Source organism: Ascaphus truei, chromosome 5 (assembly GCF_040206685.1).
Source record: "Ascaphus truei isolate aAscTru1 chromosome 5, aAscTru1.hap1, whole genome shotgun sequence".
NCBI classification, from domain to species: Eukaryota; Metazoa; Chordata; class Amphibia; order Anura; family Ascaphidae; genus Ascaphus; species Ascaphus truei.
In genome coordinates this window covers 134,956,232-134,975,225 of record NC_134487.1, presented here as the reverse complement: position 1 = coordinate 134,975,225, position 18,994 = coordinate 134,956,232, and the positions used below count along the sequence as shown (strand labels likewise).

At 39.2% G+C, this 18,994-nt stretch overlaps 1 long non-coding RNA gene across 1 annotated transcript; it reads right to left on the bottom strand.

Moving 5' to 3' along the window:
• Positions 1-15,679: 15,679 nt before the first annotated feature.
• LOC142495421 (uncharacterized) lies at positions 15,680-18,990 on the bottom strand. Its single transcript, XR_012801733.1, has 2 exons — positions 18,573-18,990; positions 15,680-15,866 (listed from the first exon to the last, which is right to left on the bottom strand). It is a non-coding gene; the product is annotated as an uncharacterized LOC142495421 (long non-coding RNA).
• Between the last annotated feature and the right edge of the window lie 4 nt (positions 18,991-18,994).

Genomic DNA, 18,994 nt, shown 5'->3' with positions numbered 1-18,994 from the left:
AGTGAAAATACACTAAAACCAATATAGTCATAAATGCCAAAAAGCCGATTTTACCAAGACACGGGAGGAGAGACGCTGAGCTGTTCGTTGCTTCTTGCGGCCGCAATTAGGAGCACCTGTGGCGGAGCGTCTCCATTCCAAATCTAATCGCGATTCCTGGAGAGGAAGGGGCGGTGAGATCATCATATGCCTGTACCTCTGATTCCTTATTGCCTAATAACTTCTTATACTTTGTAAGTGAGCATTTGTGAAGTGTTTTTTAATTCATTAAATTGTTGCACAGTTCGCGCTATGGTGTTTTCTTGTCCTCTGCTGTAGTGCACCCTATCCATCCTATCCTGGTCCCCAGACGCCCCTCTACGTGGGACTACTGTTCGAGTACACTTTAAGAGTGAAATGCCTTTACTCACTGTCTGCTTGTGAGAATAACCTTTGCAGAATTTCATAGGATTATCATTTTTGTGCTATACAGTACTGTACTATTTTTGTGATCTCTCTTTTTAACATGTGCATGGTGTCCCGCTCCCTTGTCACCTCTACCCACTACGTCCCAGGGGAAACGAAGACTTTCCCATCTTGTCTAGGTTGAGTTGGTATCCTTTTTATTCATTTTAGTTTTATTATATATGTTTATTGCACTTTTTTGGGTTATTTTCTTGTAGTGAGCCCTGGTTACCAGAGGGTGTCACTATTTCACTGTTTTATTTTGGATTATTTCCTTGTGGCATTATCTTCTCTTGAGCGCCAACCCTGGTTATTTTCTTGCTCCTCCAGAGCAGGACTGAACTAAATTTGCCACTCCCTCCTAGGAGGAACAAGAAGGTTCGGGCTCATGGTCTATACCTATACCAGATAGGCTTACACAGGTCACGAGTCACCACCTTATTTTTGTCACTCATAAGAGGGGCATGAGGGGGGTCAACAAGCCCACAGATTAACCCGTTACAGCCTGCAGCTAGCAGGACTTACATAACAGGGCGGGGAAAGATAGGCAGAAAAGACATACCCTGTTACATATCCATCTGTATAATTATATCAAGAAACTACCCTGCAAGTGCTATCATGTACCATCAATTTATTCTGTCTTGACTCTAACCACTGACAATACACCTCAATTATCTAATCTGTAGCACAGGTGCAATTACCTGTTGCCAAAATATTAAGCTTTCAGCTAAATATCACCCGTGACAGGGAATAAAACAAGTTGTATGTATCCTATTTATATGCAGAAACGAAGGAGGAAAAACGAAGCATTTGCCCAAACCCAGACTCTGTGGAGCCTGGACAGCGGGTGGGCTCAATATGCTAAGAGGCAGAGGTGCTAGGTTGGTATGGGTTACCGACAGACAGTCAGTCAAAGACACAAGTGGAGGAGATAATATAGACAAAAATAAGTGCGCAACCCAAAATCCACCTTAAACAGTATTTTACACAATCTTGTGTTATAGTGCAATTAATATTAATTGTGCATATAAAGTGGTAATTGTATAATATTTATAACAAACCATACATAGGAAGGCGTATGCTGCTAAACTCAAAGAGTGGCTCGGCACTCAAAGCACTAAGAGGAGACAAAAAGAAAAGCGCAAAACACAAATAGTGAAGTATATAAGTACAAAATTGTATTGGTGTAAAATGGTGAGTATTAAGCGTACATTTAAGCAGATAAATTACAGCATGTCTGTGCAAACATCAGCACAATGTTACCAACAGGGACCCTCTGGGTGGGATGGTATAGCCCTCTGGTGCAGCAGCTCTCCTCTGGAAAGTCTCAGTGATGTCTCTCACTTGTTCTGGACCTCTGTTGAAAGGCAGCTGCAGCCCTTGAGCTGTTTCAAATTCCCCCACTGTCTGTGGCATCTGCTGGGCTCATGATGTTATATTGCAAAGGTGGAAAGTCTCTGTCCTGTCTTTCTTACAGCACAAATGTGCCTGAAGTCTCTCTCAGCACACGGAACACCACACAGCTCACGTGGTGTGTAGTACCGGCGCTCGCGCACTCCCGTGACGTCACAGGTGCCAAAATTAAAGGAGCAGCTCCAAGTGCAAAACCGCAGTGTAGAAAATTCTTAAAATAGGTTATAAAGGCTAGGATGGGGAACTACACCTTGCCAATCTTTATCCAACGTGTTTCGAAGCTATAGAAAAGCCTCTTCATCAGGGATAATTCATTGCACCCTCCTCCATCTATAAATATGCATACGGTTGCCACTATTGGTCAACCAATTGGGCACTGGGCCAATAAGGCACTTCAATTCGAAGGTGGGGGAGGGACAAGGGATTTAGCATAACAAATTCGGCAAAAAATAAAATCTTTTTATTATAACACTTGGTTAAAAAAACGACTTATCTGTAAAAAGGGAAAATAGAATAAAACAAGAATAAACACAATTAGATATTAATAAAAGCATAATAATAACAACCTACAACAATTTGTATACTTGGAATATTTAAAATTAAGCATATACAGTAGCTAGTTCACTGTTCAATAGACTCAGAGTCTAGCGACATCTAGTGGTTAAATATTAAATTACTGATAGGATTCAGGGTTATATATATACAGTATCCTCTCTTAATTGATCAGTAAAAAGCCCAAACATCTAAATCTACATTCAGTCCCTTTGGAACCATGCAATCTAATTTATGTATCCAGAGAGACTCCTGGGCCGAGAGGGCCTTGAGTCTGTCACCTCCTCTCCTATCACTTACTACATGTTTTATGCCCAGGAAAGTTAAACTAGAGGGGTCCTTATTATGGTGGGTTAAAAAATGTCTGGAGACACTGTGTTTCTCTAATCCGTTCCTAATATTCCGAATATGTTCCTGTATCCTTACTTTTAAATTACGTTTAGTTCTACCAACATACTGTAGTTTACAGGAACATTCTAATAAATAAACTATATACACTGAATTGCACGTAATAAAATCCTCTACCTTAAAAACTTCCTGTGTCTTTTTTGAACTAAAAGTCTTATTGTTGGTATTCATGTATTTACACACGGAACATTTGGTGCAGCTAAAATTTCCTACAGGTTTGTTGCCCAACCAATTTGTTTTAGGGACTAAAAACATATTTTTCCCAATATCACTTCGTGCTAAAATATTTTTCAGGTTAGTGGCCTTTCTATAAATAATTTTGGGTTTTTCTGATAAATAGTCACCCAGCACTGGATCGCTATTCAGGATACACCAGTGTTTTGCAATCACCCTCTCAATTTGTCTATGTGCAGAGTTATAATTTGTCACAAAGGCCACATCTACTTTTTTGTCAGCTTTAGGCGCCAGTTTTTTAACTTTCTGTGACAGCATACTCTCTCTGTCCATACCTCTCACTCTTGCTAATTCTTTATCTAAGTGATTAGAGTTAAAACCTCTTTCTATGAACCTGTCACGCATCATATCCGCTTGTTTTAGAAAAGTCTCATTTTTGCTACAGTTTCTTTTTAGCCTCATGAACTGGCACACAGGGATATTTTTGATCCAAGTGTCCTTGTGGTTACTTGTTGCCATTAAAAGGTTGTTTGTGTCCACCTCTTTAAAGTAAGTTTCTGTGTGCACCATTCCATGATTTGATGTCAATTTAAGATCTAAATAATTAATAGAGGTATCGTCTGTTTGATGCGTGAACTCTAGATTATACTCATTTATATTAATGAAAGACACAAACTCCTGTATTGATGAATCATCCCCGTCCCATACCACCAGGACGTCGTCTATATAGCGTTTCCATATAATTATATTCTTCATAAAGGGGTTGTTTGTCCATATAGAATGCTCCTCCCAGTGTCCCACATACAGGTTTGCGAAACTGGGGGCAAATCGCGTGCCCATAGCTGTGCCGCAAACCTGTATGTAGAAGTCCGCAAGGAACATAAAATAGTTGTGGTGTAGTATGAATTCTATGAATTTCAATATAAACACTCTATTAGAGGAATATAATTGATTGTCCTGTTTCAGGCATTGTTCAATAGTATCGAGGCCTTTCGTATGGGAATATTAGTATAGAGGGCTTTAATGTCGCACGTCAACCACCTATAGCTACTTTTCCACTCAAATTCCTTAAACAGATTTAATACTGCCGTAGAGTCCTTGATATGAGACGGTAATTCAACTACATAGGGCTGTAGGAAAAAGTCTACATATTGGGACATGTTTGCGGTTAATGATTGGATCCCTGAGACAATAGGTCTTCCAGGGGGGGTTTTCTTGCACTTGTGGACCTTGGGCAGGTGATAAAATATTGGTAGTCTGGGATGACTTTGATATAGAAAAGAAAATTCTATTACAGAGATAACTGATTGAGACAAAGCATCTTCTAGGAGGGTTTTTAGCAAACTTTGAAACTCTGGAGTTGGGTCCTTTTTTAATTTCTTGTATGAGGCCATATCATTCAAGAGCCTGAACGCCTCTTTCTCATAATCTGCTCGGCTCTGTAGAACCACCCCTCCTCCCTTATCGGCTTGTCTGATAATCAATTCCTTGTTGTCTCTCAACATTTTTAACGCTAGATTTTCCTTTTTGTTTAAATTCTGATTGATGTCACATATTTTAAAATTATTTACTAAAGTGCTGATTTCATTGTTTACAGTGTTAAAAAACGCATCTATGTGATGTCCCTTTGATTGGGCAGGATAAAACTTGGATTGGTTTTTAAAAGCCGTATGTCTTATTGTAGGAATTGGATCGGGTAAAATAGGGATATTTGGAATATTTGGTGTCTCTATTGGTGCAGACTCTAACTCTTGTTTAAAAAATGTCTTTTCAGGGTTAAGTTTCGCGTGAACTTGTGGAGATCTTTAAACAACTGAAAAGAATTGGGTCCACAAGTTCGCGCGAAAGTCAAACCCTTACTAAGAACTTTAACTTGGTCCTGGGTTAAAATAGTATTAGTTAGATTAAAGATACCCTTCTCTAATTCGGGGACCTTTCTGGATGACTCTCTTTTCTTTTGGATGTTGGCCCCACCTCTGGTCCCTCGTCTGACAGAGATCTTTTTTTCTGATTGTTCGAGGGAAGATCTAAAGGGGTCTCTATTCCCTTCTTCTCTTTCGATAGAGGCGGTGCCAATCGTGTCTTTACAATTTCTAAAAAAGATGGGGATGCATGGTTAGATGGACGGGAATAAATATTATTTTTAGGGATAACCTTTGGTGAATGTATAACTGGTTCAGTTCTATTGGGTACATACTCCTTATATCCTTTTTGTTGTTGGTGATACTGATGGAGTTGAGACCAACAGTGTGGTTTATAGTCCCAGATATAATTTTTACCCATATAATTAGGATTGCGGATATGATTCCCAGACTGATACTGTACAGACTCATTCATACCATTATAATTCCCACTATTTGCCTGAAAGTTTCCACGTGACTGATCATATTGTCTTTGGGGCTGATCATGAGCTTCTCTCTGTCTCGAGACTTATCTCTTTTAGGAACATAAGTCTGACCTACAGTACCACTCTTCCTCGGTCCTCTTTTTTAGCCCAGTCTCTTTGTTTATTGTTGATATAGTCCCCTTTATCACGTATAAACTTTTCATGTTTAACTTTTAAGAGTTCTTCTTCTTCACTCTCTAGTTTGCATTTAAGGTCATATTCCAATTCTGAACAGTCATTCTCAATGACAAGAGGATCAAGTTTAACAATAACCTCTTATATAACCTCTTCTAGTTTCTCAATAGTTCTACCCCTCTCATAAATAATAAGTCTCATTAAGTCCATTGAACAGGCATCAAGGATGCGGTTCCACTCCTGTAAAAAGTGTGGATTATCTTTGCCAAAGGTAGTTTTTTTCAGGACTCTTAACCCTCTTGGTATTCTATTACAGTCCATATAACCTTGAATAGTTATTTTCTCTAGCCATAACCTATTCTCCTCTAATAGCAGTGTTTCTAAGGTTTTAAAGTGTTCCTTCACAGATGTTGATATTACAGACTCGGAGGGAGCACCTACAGCCTCCTCTGAAAATAGGAGACTGAAGTGCTCCTCCCGTTTGGCCCTACAATTCGCCAAACTCCACACCATTGTATAAAGTGAGAAAAACTTATATCTCTATTATTAAAGTGAATAAACGTGCAGCACAAATAAAGAGCAGTGAGTAAATAGACAAAAATAAGTGCGCAACCCAAAATCCACCTTAAACAGTATTTTACACAATCTTGTGTTATAGTGCAATTAATATTAATTGTGCATATAAAGTGGTAATTGTATAATATTTATAACAAACCATACATAGGAAGGCGTATGCTGCTAAACTCAAAGAGTGGCTCGGCACTCAAAGCACTAAGAGAAGACAAAAAGAAAAGCGCAAAACGCAAATAGTGAAGTATATAAGTACAAAATTGTATTGGTGTAAAATGGTGAGTATTCAGCATACATTTAAGCAGATAAATTACAGCATGTCTGTGCAAACATCAGCACAATGTTACCAACATCTGTGAAGGAACACTTTAAAACCTTAGAAACACTGCTATTAGAGGAGAATAGGTTATGGCTAGAGAAAGGAACTATTCAAGGTTATATGGACTGTAATAGAATACCAAGAGGGTTAAGAGTCCTGAAAAAACCTACCTTTGGCAAAGATAATCCACACTTTTTACAGGAGTGGAACCGCATCCTTGATGCCTGTTCAATGGACTTAATGAGACTTATTATTTATGAGAGGGGTAGAACTATTGAGAAACTAGAAGAGGTTATATAAGAGGTTATTGTGAAACTTGAGCCTCTTGTCATTGAGAATGACTGTTCAGAATTGGAATATGACCTTAAATGCAAACTAGAGAGTGAAGAAGAAGAACTCTTAAAAGTTAAACATGAAAAGTTTATACGTGATAAAGGGGACTATATCAACAATAAACAAAGAGACTGGGCTAAAAAAGAGGACCGAGGAAGAGTGGTACTGTAGGTCAGACTTATGTTCCTAAAAGAGATAAGTCTCGAGACAGAGAGAAGCTCATGATCAGCCCCAAAGACAATATGATCAGTCACGTGGAAACTTTCAGGCAAATAGTGGGAATTATAATGGTATGAATGAGTCTGTACAGTATCAGTCTGGGAATCATATCCGCAATCCTAATTATATGGGTAAAAATTATATCTGGGACTATAAACCACACTGTTGGTCTCAACTCCATCAGTATCACCAACAACAAAAAGGATATAAGGAGTATGTACCCAATAGAACTGAACCAGTTATACATTCACCAAAGGTTATCCCTAAAAATAATATTTATTCCCGTCCATCTAACCATGCATCCCCATCTTTTTTAGAAATTGTAAAGACACGATTGGCACCGCCTCTATCGAAAGAGAAGAAGGGAATAGAGACCCCTTTAGATCTTCCCTCGAACAATCAGAAAAAAAGATCTCTGTCAGACGAGGGACCAGAGGTGGGGCCAACATCCAAAAGAAAAGAGAGTCATCCAGAAAGGTCCCCGAATTAGAGAAGGGTATCTTTAATCTAACTAATACTATTTTAACCCAGGACCAAGTTAAAGTTCTTAGTAAGGGTTTGACTTTCGCGCGAACTTGTGGACCCAATTCTTTTCAGTTGTTTAAAGATCTCCACAAGTTCACGCGAAACTTAACCCTGAAAAGACATTTTTTAAACAAGAGTTAGAGTCTGCACCAATAGAGACACCAAATATTCCAAATATCCCTATTTTACCCGATCCAATTCCTACAATAAGACATACGGCTTTTAAAAACCAATCCAAGTTTTATCCTGCCCAATCAAAGGGACATCACATAGATGCGTTTTTTAACACTGTAAACAATGAAATCAGCACTTTAGTAAATAATTTAAAAATATGTGACATCAATCAGAATTTAAACAAAAAGGAAAATCTAACGTTAAAAATGTTGAGAGACAACAAGGAATTGATTATCAGACAAGCCGATAAGGGAGGAGGGGTGGTTCTACAGAGCCGAGCAGATTATGAGAAAGAGGCGTTCAGGCTCTTGAATGATATGGCCTCATACAAGAAATTAAAAAAGGACCCAACTCCAGAGTTTCAAAGTTTGCTAAAAACCCTCCTAGAAGATGCTTTGTCTCAATCAGTTATCTCTGTAATAGAATTTTCTTTTCTATATCAAAGTCATCCCAGACTACCAATATTTTATCACCTGCCCAAGGTCCACAAGTGCAAGAAAACCCCCCCTGGAAGACCTATTGTCTCAGGGATCCAATCATTAACAGCAAACATGTCCCAATATGTAGACTTTTTCCTACAGCCCTATGTAGTTGAATTACCGTCTCATATCAAGGACTCTACGGCAGTATTAAATCTGTTTAAGGAATTTGAGTGGAAAAGTAGCTCCAGGTGGTTGACGTGCGACATTAAAGCCCTCTATACTAATATTCCCCATACGAAAGGCCTCGATACTATTGAACAATGCCTGAAACAGGACAATCAATTACATTCCTCTAATAGAGTGTTTATATTAAAATTCATAGAATTCATACTACACCACAAATATTTTATGTTCCTCGCGGACTTCTACATACAGGTTTGCGGCACAGCTATGGGCACGCGATTTGCCCCCAGTTTCGCAAATCTGTATGTGTGGGCACTGGGAGGAGCATTCTATATGGACAAACAACCCCTTTATGAAGAATATAATTATATGGAAACGCTATATAGACGACGTCCTGGTGGTATGGGACGGGGATGATTCATCAATACAGGAGTTTGTGTCTTTCATTAATATCAATGAGTATAATCTAGAGTTCACGCACCAAACAGACGATACCTCTATTAATTATTTAGATCTTAAATTGACATCAAATCATGGAAGGGTGCACACAGAAACTTACTTTAAAGAGGTGGACACAAACAATCTTTTAATGGCAACAAGTAACCACAAGGACACTTGGATCAAAAATATCCCTGTGGGCCAGTTCATGAGGCTAAAAAGAAACTGTAGCAAAAATGAGACTTTTCTAAAACAAGCGGATATGATGCGTGACAGGTTCATAGAAAGAGGTTTTAACTCTAATCACTTAGATAAAGAATTAGCAAGAGTGAGAGGTATGGACAGAGAGAGTATGCTGTCACAAAAAGTTAAAAAACTGGCGCCTAAAGCTGACAAAAAAGTAGATGTGGCCTTTGTGACAAATTATAACTCTGCACATAGACAAATTGAGAGGGTGATTGCAAAACACTGGTGTATCCTGAATAGCGATCCAGTGCTGGGCGACAATTTATCAGAAAAACCCAAAATTATTTATAGAAAGGCCACTAACCTGAAAAATATTTTAGCACGAAGTGATATTGGGAAAAATATGTTTTTAGTCCCTAAAACAAATTGGTTGGGCAACAAACCTGTAGGAAATTTTAGCTGCACCAAATGTTCCGTGTGTAAATACATGAATACCAACAATAAGACTTTTAGTTCAAAAAAAGATACAGGAAGTTTTTAAGGTAGAGGATTTTATTACGTGCAATTCAGTGTATATAGTTTATTTATTAGAATGTTCCTGTAAACTACAGTATGTTGGTAGAACTAAACGTAATTTAAAAGTAAGGATACAGGAACATATTCAGAATATTAGGAACGGATTAGAGAAACACAGTGTCTCCAGACATTTTTTAACCCACCATAATAAGGACCCCTCTAGTTTAACTTTCCTGGGCATAAAACATGTAGTAAGTGATAGGAGAGGAGGTGACAGACTCAAGGCCCTCTCGGCCCAGGAGTCTCTCTGGATACATAAATTAGATTGCATGGTTCCAAAGGGACTGAATGAAGATTTAGATGTTTGGGCTTTTTACTGATCAATTAAGAGAGGATATATATATAACCCTGAATCCTATCAGTAATTTAACATTTAACCACTAGATGTCGCTAGACTCTTAGTCTATTGAACAGTGAACTAGCTATATGCTTAATTTTAAATATTCCAAGTATACAAATTGTTGTAGGTTGTTATTATTATGCTTTTATTAATATCTAATTGTGTTTATTCTTGTTTTATTCTATTTTCCCTTTTTACAGATAAGTCGTTTTTTTAACCAAGTGTTATAATAAAAAGATTTTTATTTTTGACGAATTTGTTATGCTAAATCCCTTGTCCCTCCCCCACCTTCGAATTGAAGTGCCTTATTGGCCCAGTGCCCAATTGGTTGACCAATAGTGGCAACCGTATGCATATTTATAGATGGAGGAGGGTGCAATGAATTATCCCTGATGAAGAGGCTTTTCTATAGCTTCGAAACACGTTGGATAAAGATTGGCAAGGTGTAGTTCCCCATCCTAGCCTTTATAACCTATTTTAAGAATTTTCTACACTGCGGTTTTGCACTTGGAGCTGCTCCTTTAATTTCGGCACCTGTGACGTCACGGGAGTGCGCGAGCGCCGGTACTGCACACCACGTGAGCTGTGTGGTGTTCCATGTGCTGAGAGAGACTTCAGGCACATTTGTGCTGTAAGAAAGACAGGACAGAGACTTTCCACCTTTGCAATATAACATCATGAGCCCAGCAGATGCCACAGGCAGTGGGGGAATTTGAAACAGCTCAAGGGCTGCAGCTGCCTTTCAACAGAGGTCCAGAACAAGTGAGAGACATCACTGAGACTTTCCAGAGGAGAGCTGCTGCACCAGAGGGCTATACCATCCCACCCAGAGGGTCCCTGTTGGTAACATTGTGCTGATGTTTGCACAGACATGCTGTAATTTATCTGCTTAAATGTACGCTTAATACTCACCATTTTACACCAATACAATTTTGTACAAGTGGAGGAGAACTTGGAATTTCACGAAGCCAGTATTGCTTCACCAGAAGGAAATGGCCCCTCAGCTGCAGATGCAGTGGTCACAAGTCACCCGGTGCACAGGAGGTTATTCCAGCCCCGGTGGTGGAAGGACATGGGGAGGGTGCGGGCATCCACCAGGATATTGTTAGAAGACTGATTCCTGGGAGTGCAGCAGTGTTAGTCCCCGTGGCTAGCGGACCTGACACCCCTGGCATCACCACACTTTTTGCCTCATGGGGAGTGGGGGCTACCACAGATGAGCGGATTCGGATGCTTGCAGCAGTCCACGGAAAAGCATCCCCCACCTCCCATCTGATCAACGGGGAGCCAGACACCCACGAGTGGACCTCCCCAGTTTTAACAAATTCATTGATGGCACTGACAAGATCGAAGGTTTTTTGAGAGACTTTGAGACCCAATGTAAATGGTACCGAGTGCAGCAACGGGACTGGGTTTTGCCATTAAACACCTTATTGTCCAGTGTGGTCAAAGAGACTCTGCAGGCTATCCCTCCTGAGGATGGTGATGATTATAGCCATGTAAAGGCTATGTTGCTCACCCAATATTCCCTCAACCCAGAAGCGTACCGGGGCATGTTCCGGATGGGGGAGAAGTACAACCAGGAGTCCTATGTCCGGTATGGGGCCCGCAAGGCTTTGCACAAGACCCAGTGTGTGGAGGGTTGTGGTGCCACGAAGTACCATACACTATTGGACTTATTATTCCAGGAGCAACTTTTGCAGCAGTGTCCCTCAGACGTGAGAGACATGAGAAACTGTAAACCTAAAACTCATGTAGAAGCTGATAAAATGGCTGATGAATTTGTGACCAGTCGAGCTGTGATAAACAAGAAGGGGGCTACCAGGAACACAGCCAATCCTACCAAGGGAGCCAAAACCACCCTTCAGTGAATGAACAAGCCTGCAGCAGAGGGCGGCGCACCCAAAGCTGCTGAGTTAAAGCATGAGAAGAGGTGTTACCTGTGTAACAAAGTGAGTCACATCAGGCCAGATTGTCCAGACCATGCAACGTCTGGTGGACCCCATCAGGGGCAATGCTCTCCAGCTGCGAGGCTGGTTGCTCATGTGCGACTGGCACACACAGAGGAGCCACGTACAGCTGTCAAACCAGCCCAGAGAGGGACATCCACAGAGAAATCACCACTTGTCACCCAGGAACCAGCAACGGAGACAGAGGGACATCAGAATGCACCAGTCAGGATCAGCCCAATGAGAAGCATCTGCGAACAGTGACCATCTACCAGTAATTGGAGAACCTTTACAGAGGATATCTATGGACATAGTGGGACCTCTCATGTTCCCCAGTTGGTCTGGCAAGCGTTACATACTCACGGTGCAGGATTTTGCAACCCAGTACCTTGAGGCTGTAGCCCTTGCCACCATCATACTAGGGTAGTAGCGCAAGCATTGCTAGTTATTTTCACTAGCGGTTAAGGTTTCCCTAGTGATATTCTAACTGATCAAGGGTTGCAATTCATGAGCGAATTGCTATAGTGTCTCTGGGATGCGTGCGGGGGGAAGCACCAGCGCACGACCCCTTATCCCCCCCAGACAAATGGTCTATGTGAGAGGTTCAATGGTACCCTGATAGATGCAAAAAAGTAGATGACAGCCAAAGCAGGATCAGGGAGATAATCCATGATACAAAAATTATTTATTGGAATTTCCAAAGCATACAGGAAAGCCTCCTATGCATTTCGAATGTAAGGTTCTTTATCAAGGAGTAAAAACTAATGCCTTTCTATCCCTTTTAAACCAAAATGATCCGCTGCCGTTTCGCTCCAAAACTTGCATCATGTCGCACATACCAAGACGTATGTGCATCAATTGGATGTTGTCTGAAGGCGTCAGAGCAGCCTGGAGCAAAGCTACAACGGATACTCATAATGATCAAACTTAGAATATAGGTAAAACTGTTAAAAAAGGAGCACCTGACCACATACAGAACCCCGATCCGCCCCCTGCTGTTAAGCAAAGGAGAAGCACCGTGTACTGACACATGATAAATGCACTCCACATTCCCACGTGCCTAATATACAAAAATAATTAAAAACAATTGGACAATACCTAAAGTAATCTTTGAATAAGATTAAAACAAAACATACTAAAGGGATAAACGGACAAAAGTACACCAACCTAATCCAAGGATGTGATAGAAGAAAACAAGAGGAAAAAATAATAAGTAAAGAAAAGGTTATATAACCATTAAAAATTGATAGTATTCTAAATGTGCTAAATATGAATAAACCTTATGCTAATGTTAGGTGATTCAACAGTAATAATAAAAAAAACACTAATGATATATAATCAATATCTTAAAGAAAATAAATATCTCAAGAAAATAAATTAATGAAAATAATTCTGCAGAAAAACTAAAATATAAAAATTATTGTGAACAAATGGTCAATAGAACAATAAACAGCCATATTGATGATACAATCAATTAATACTTCTATATTCAAATATAGTTTCGCATAGCAAAACATCTAATGCAACAGCTAGTATAACAAATAATTGTAAATATGTATTCTTAATAATTTCTATTTGAGGAAGGGACCCAAATTCCAATCTAAAGGGAAGTGTGTCCTAAGCATAAAAATCCAAAACTATTTATTTATTTATAAAATATTTTACCAGGAAGTATTACATTGAGAGTTACCTCTCGTTTTCAAGTATGTCCTGGGCACAGAGTTTAAGACAATTAATACATGTTTACAAATACAGTTACATACGCTTCCCTGCGGTCCAGTAGATTGACATGAACACCCCCTCTGATTTTTTGATGAACAAACTCAATCCCCAAAAATGAAAATTTCTTAACTCCACCCAAACGACATTCCGAAAAATGTTTGGACACTGGATGGTTCAGGTCTCTGATTCTTATTAACCTGAGAGGTTCTAAAATTCTGGTTTTTAGAACCCTAATAGTTCTCCCAACATACCTTTTTCCACACCCACACATAAGCAAATAAACTACAAAACGATTATTACAATTAATGAAACTATTGATTCTATGTTTATTGCAATTGTTACTCGTCTGTGGGGAACTAGAAAAAAATAAAGTATTAAGAATACAGATGGTTGCCCTTGCTTTTGCCTATGTAATTTGAACAGCTTACCTAACATAGTATTGGGTTGCGCGGCTTGTGGTTATTGTATTATCCACGCCAGAGATCAGAGATTACACTCTAAACTTGGATAGCACAAGCGAATATTGGCTTTGTTGATACTAATTGTTATGTATTATACTACCTACTCTTCCATGTATCTAGCTGATACTAGTTTACATTGTATCTTTACTTAGTTGTGATACATGTGCTTTTGGTGCAACAATTTTGGCCTCAATATCCAGTGACATATACTGATCAACAAGCTATTTAACTGTACATATATACTGGTGCCGTTATGTGATATAAACATAGCCCCGTTATATATTTTTCCATCTGGATGTGTGCTTTATCTGGTTTAATATACATTATAGGCTAAAGCAGTAAAATTCAGGGCATTATTGAAATCTCTGCTCTCTGATTGGTTAAAATTCCGGGCATTATCTAATCAGTAATGGCCCAGAATTTTTGGCAGCTTGCCAAGTTTTTCAGCCAATCAGCTTTCAGTTCTCATTCACAAAGAGTGAAATTTGCTCTTAGACAGGGGAGGTGATTGGACAGGAGGTATCAGCAAGGCACTGACTCATCCCCCACCCTGCCTGCAGAGAGCTCTGCACAGGAGAGTGAGGGGAAAGGTTTGTGTGTTTTTTGTGGGTGGTAAAGGGGTCAGCAGAGTGTTTTATTAGTGTGTGTCTTCTGTTGGTGTGTGTTTTGTGGGTGTAGAGGGGGTAGCAGAGTCTTGGTGTGTGTCTGCTATGTGTGTGTTTAGTTGGTATAGAGGGGGAGCTGAAGTGTGTGTCTTCAGTGTGTGTTTTGTGGATGGAATAGGGGTGCAGAGTGTTTTGTTGGTGTGTGTGTCTGCAGTGTGTGGGTTTACACCTCTATTTGGAGGGAGAACTGTGTTAATAGACTTGTCATTCACAGGTGCACAGCAAAACGTGAAATTTAAAAGTGGGATGAGTGAGCTTAAAACCAGGTAAATGGGGTCTCAAACCTCCAAACAATTGTTTACTAATAGAAATTTACAAACACACACAAACTCTGCAAGATCAGAACACAAACCCACCGTACCATATATATTTGTATACAAAAGACAAAAAGCCGCAGAACTACAGAATATCCAATGTGTTTTTCTTTTCATAAATGAGGGTCATTTAGTTAAATTATTTTGCCAAAGCATTTTAAGCTTGCAAACAAAGCCAATTGATCCCCTCTATTGCAAATCCTAACACTACTGTTTGTCTTTTGTTATATACTGTACATGAGGTTACAGTACAATCGTAGTCGCACTCCTTTTGACACAAATATGTATGGTATGGTGTGTTTGGGTTCTGAGCAGGGCTGTGTGTGTTTATACAAAGGGACGTACAGTAAGATATTCACTATTTTTTCTGTCTGGTTAAAGATTCCTGACAGAATAGGTCTGCCAGGTGGATTTTTGGGGCTCTTCTGATTTTTTGGAATGGCATAGAATGTCGCGATGACTGAATTGTAGCCATTAGAACGTTGTATTCATTTTTGTCAATTAAACCATGATCTAAACTCTCTCTCTCACGCTCACTCTCACTCACTCTCTCTCTCTCTCTCTCTCTCTCTCTCTCTCTCTCTCTCTCTCTCTCTTTCTCTCTCTCTCTCTCTCTCTCTCATCCCCATGGATTAATTTTTTTTAGAGTGATCCGTGGAACAAAGAAACCGGCCAATTTGAGGTAGATCCAAATCAGCAAAAAAAAATTGCCTATCCAATCCCAGTTGAATATTACTACCTAAAACATGGTAAATAAAGCAACCAAGACTGTTATTGTCCTACATTTCATTTATTATATTTGTAATACAGAGTTTCCAGAATCATTAACTTCTAAACAGTACATGAAAGAAGATTTCTTGCATGAAATAGACAGAAATTTGAGCTAAAATGTAAATATTTTGAAATCCGTTCTTTATTCACTTTTTCACTGGGAAAATGGATTTCATTTATTCATATTCTGAAGAAAAAAAAGGAATACAAATTTAGTAAATTAAACACTGAGATTCAGGGGTGTATTGTATATCCACCGAAAATGCTGATGAGGTTGTTGAAATCCCTGTTGAAGTCAATAATAAGCCCCTAAATCTACTCCTGTACCATTTATCTCTGCAATGGCCTCATTTCATTATTGAAGGCCTCTATATGACTGGAAGGCATTTCATAAAATGAATCAATGTGTACATGATGATTGAGGGGAAATATGTTATACTTTATCTATTCATTTGGTTCACTCTGTAAATATGACTGACAAAAAGAGCAATAGCATCTATGATGCAACTACGAATAACATTACGGGTTTGTTTACCGTAGCCATAATAACAGTTTGGAAATGAAGAAATACAAGTCTCTGACAAATATTCCAGGTCACATTTTGTTTATCACTGCATTCTATATCATATAACAATGTTATGGAGTATTGTCATAAATTGTTAAAGATTGTTTTTCTAGGGCAGAAATGTCCCTTCCTATTGCTTGATTCTATCTTTGTTGCGCTTGTATAATTACCTGTTTTGTCTAATATCTTTTGAAAGGCTCTACATATATTGTTGGTGCTATTGTAATACAAATATGCATACAACTATTGTATACATACAGTATATTTATACTTGCCAAGCTATGAATTATAAACAAGATAGGAGAAAGGAAGAGGCACACAAATTGTAGTGGAATCAAATGATTTCAAATGTATTAATGCATCAGAGCTAACAATGGTAACGTTTCAGGACAAGCAGTCCCTTCCTCAGACCCACACCTCCTGTTTGAATTATATTGTATGAATGAATATTGTGTGTATGAATTATAAACAATATTAATTAGTGAAATATATACAATTGTGCTTTGATTTAAAGACTTTTCTTATTAACGAAGGAAAGCTAGTGTATAATATTTTTGTAACACTTTTTATGGAAATAAAGACACATTTCAGTGGTAATGTTGCATGAGGCATATCCACAATTCAATATAACATAATAATACATTGCATAAATCAATGCCTATAACATAGAAATTATATCAAACATACTTTAGGTCAAGGGGAGCAATCTAGAAGACAGTGCACACACCAACATCATAGTGTAGTACAAATTAATCACAAAAATGTATGGGTAAATAAAATACTCAGAAGAAAGTGGGATAGTCTCTATGCTCCAAACACACCTGGAATCATCTCTAAAGTTTTTTCAGCTTTCAACCAGTGCCTGCATACTGCACCGACACACTTTATTCGAGCAAATACCCGGTATGTACCTGGCAGATACCTGGAATGCGCCGCTCCTCACCTCTGACAAGCCCCGTTGCGTTTGCCTTCCCAGCCTGGGTTCATGCCTGGCTGATGGGTGGCTGATTTGTTAAATGATAATGATTAGGATTTAATAGGCTGCAATGCTTCGCGTGTCTACCAGATGGCATAAATTCATGAATTGTAATGCAGTATATATATATATACTGTGCAGTATTGCAGCCAGCGGGAATAAAATGCTTCAATCCCTGCCTAGAAAATAACCCAATATACTCGGGCAGAAAACAGTCACAAACCTCAATACACCCGGGTATACCCGAATTCGTGGGACTAGCCGAGCTCGAATAAAGTGTGTCGCCAGTGTACTCCTGCACTACTGCACACATCAGACTGTACCTCTGATCTTCAGTTCAGGATGTGGCTGTGATGACATAACGTCCGGTGGTCGCACTCAAATTCTACTTTCCCACTCTACCTGGATTTTTTGAACCAATCCTATGCGTTTCATTGGTCCTTTTCTCATTTCCCTGAGGAAGACACACCCAGAACATCAGTGGTGCAGTCTGACGTCTTCATGAGTACAGGAGCGCAGGCTGATGCAGGCACTGGTTGCAAGCTGAAAGAATACAGTAGACAATCCCAGGCACATTAACAACGTAGAGGCTACCCCCTTTCTTCTGAGATAAGCTTGAAGCTGCACATTTGTTTCTGTGTATTTTATTTATATTACCCATATATGTTTGTGGTTAAATTGTACTACACCATGAGGTTGGTGTGTGCGCTTTCTGTCTTCTATATTGCTCCCCTATACCTATTGCGGGAAGGAAGGAATCATTCCTATGAACAAAAGAAGGCAGCACCCACCTAAGGTTTTTTCATTCATCAAAAAATATATATTTTTTTAAACTATATATGAACATTTTTGGACTATCTTGATGAATACACTTTATGTTGGGGATACTTTGAGCGTTGTCATACTGTATTGTTATTTTATACTTTAGGTCAGGCAGGGTGTGCTCATGAGAACCATTTACAAAGGCAAAAAGAGGTGTAGTGGAGAACACCAGCTGCTAGGGAGGAGCAGCAGCACAATTTGGATAATAATTAAAAAAAATCTCTGAATATTAATATGAGTGTAATCATATCCCTGAAAAGTCCCAAAAGTATAATGCTAATACTGGTCGAAAAAATAAAAAATGTAGAATAAAGAATGCAAAATTTGTGAACTCACCAAATCTGACACCTAATGTAAAACCATACTGTAAAATAATATATTTCTGTGCTGATGAATGTATATTTGAATTCTATAGTTATTCATAGGGTTTTACATAATTTTGGATTTACATATCATTTTTATATATGATGTATTTTTACATGACAGAAAATAACAAATAGCACAACAATATAAAGAAACATAGAATTTACCTTTGCTATTTTCCAATGTTCCATTGTAGGTTATTAGGATTGTTTCCAGGATTGCCAAGAAGCCATTCAGTAGGAAGTACTCCTTCCACCATACTTCCTCCCGCAGTGAGATCTCCAGGGAGGTCAGTATTAAATCCTGCATTAAGATCTCCAGTACCCCCTCCTGTCACTCCAAGATCTCCTGTCACTCCGAGCCCTCCAGTCAGTCTTCCAATCTGTCCTCCAAGTGCTCCATTCAGTCCGAGCGCTCCTGTCAGTTCTCCGAGCAGTCCTGTCACTCCTCCGAGCACTCCAGTCCGGCCTCCGAGCACTCCATTAAGAACTCCGAGCCCTCCAGTCAGGCCTCCGGGTAGTCCTGTCACTGCTCCAAGCGCTCCATTCAATCCTCTGATCCCTCCAGTCGATCCTCCGAGCCCTCCAGT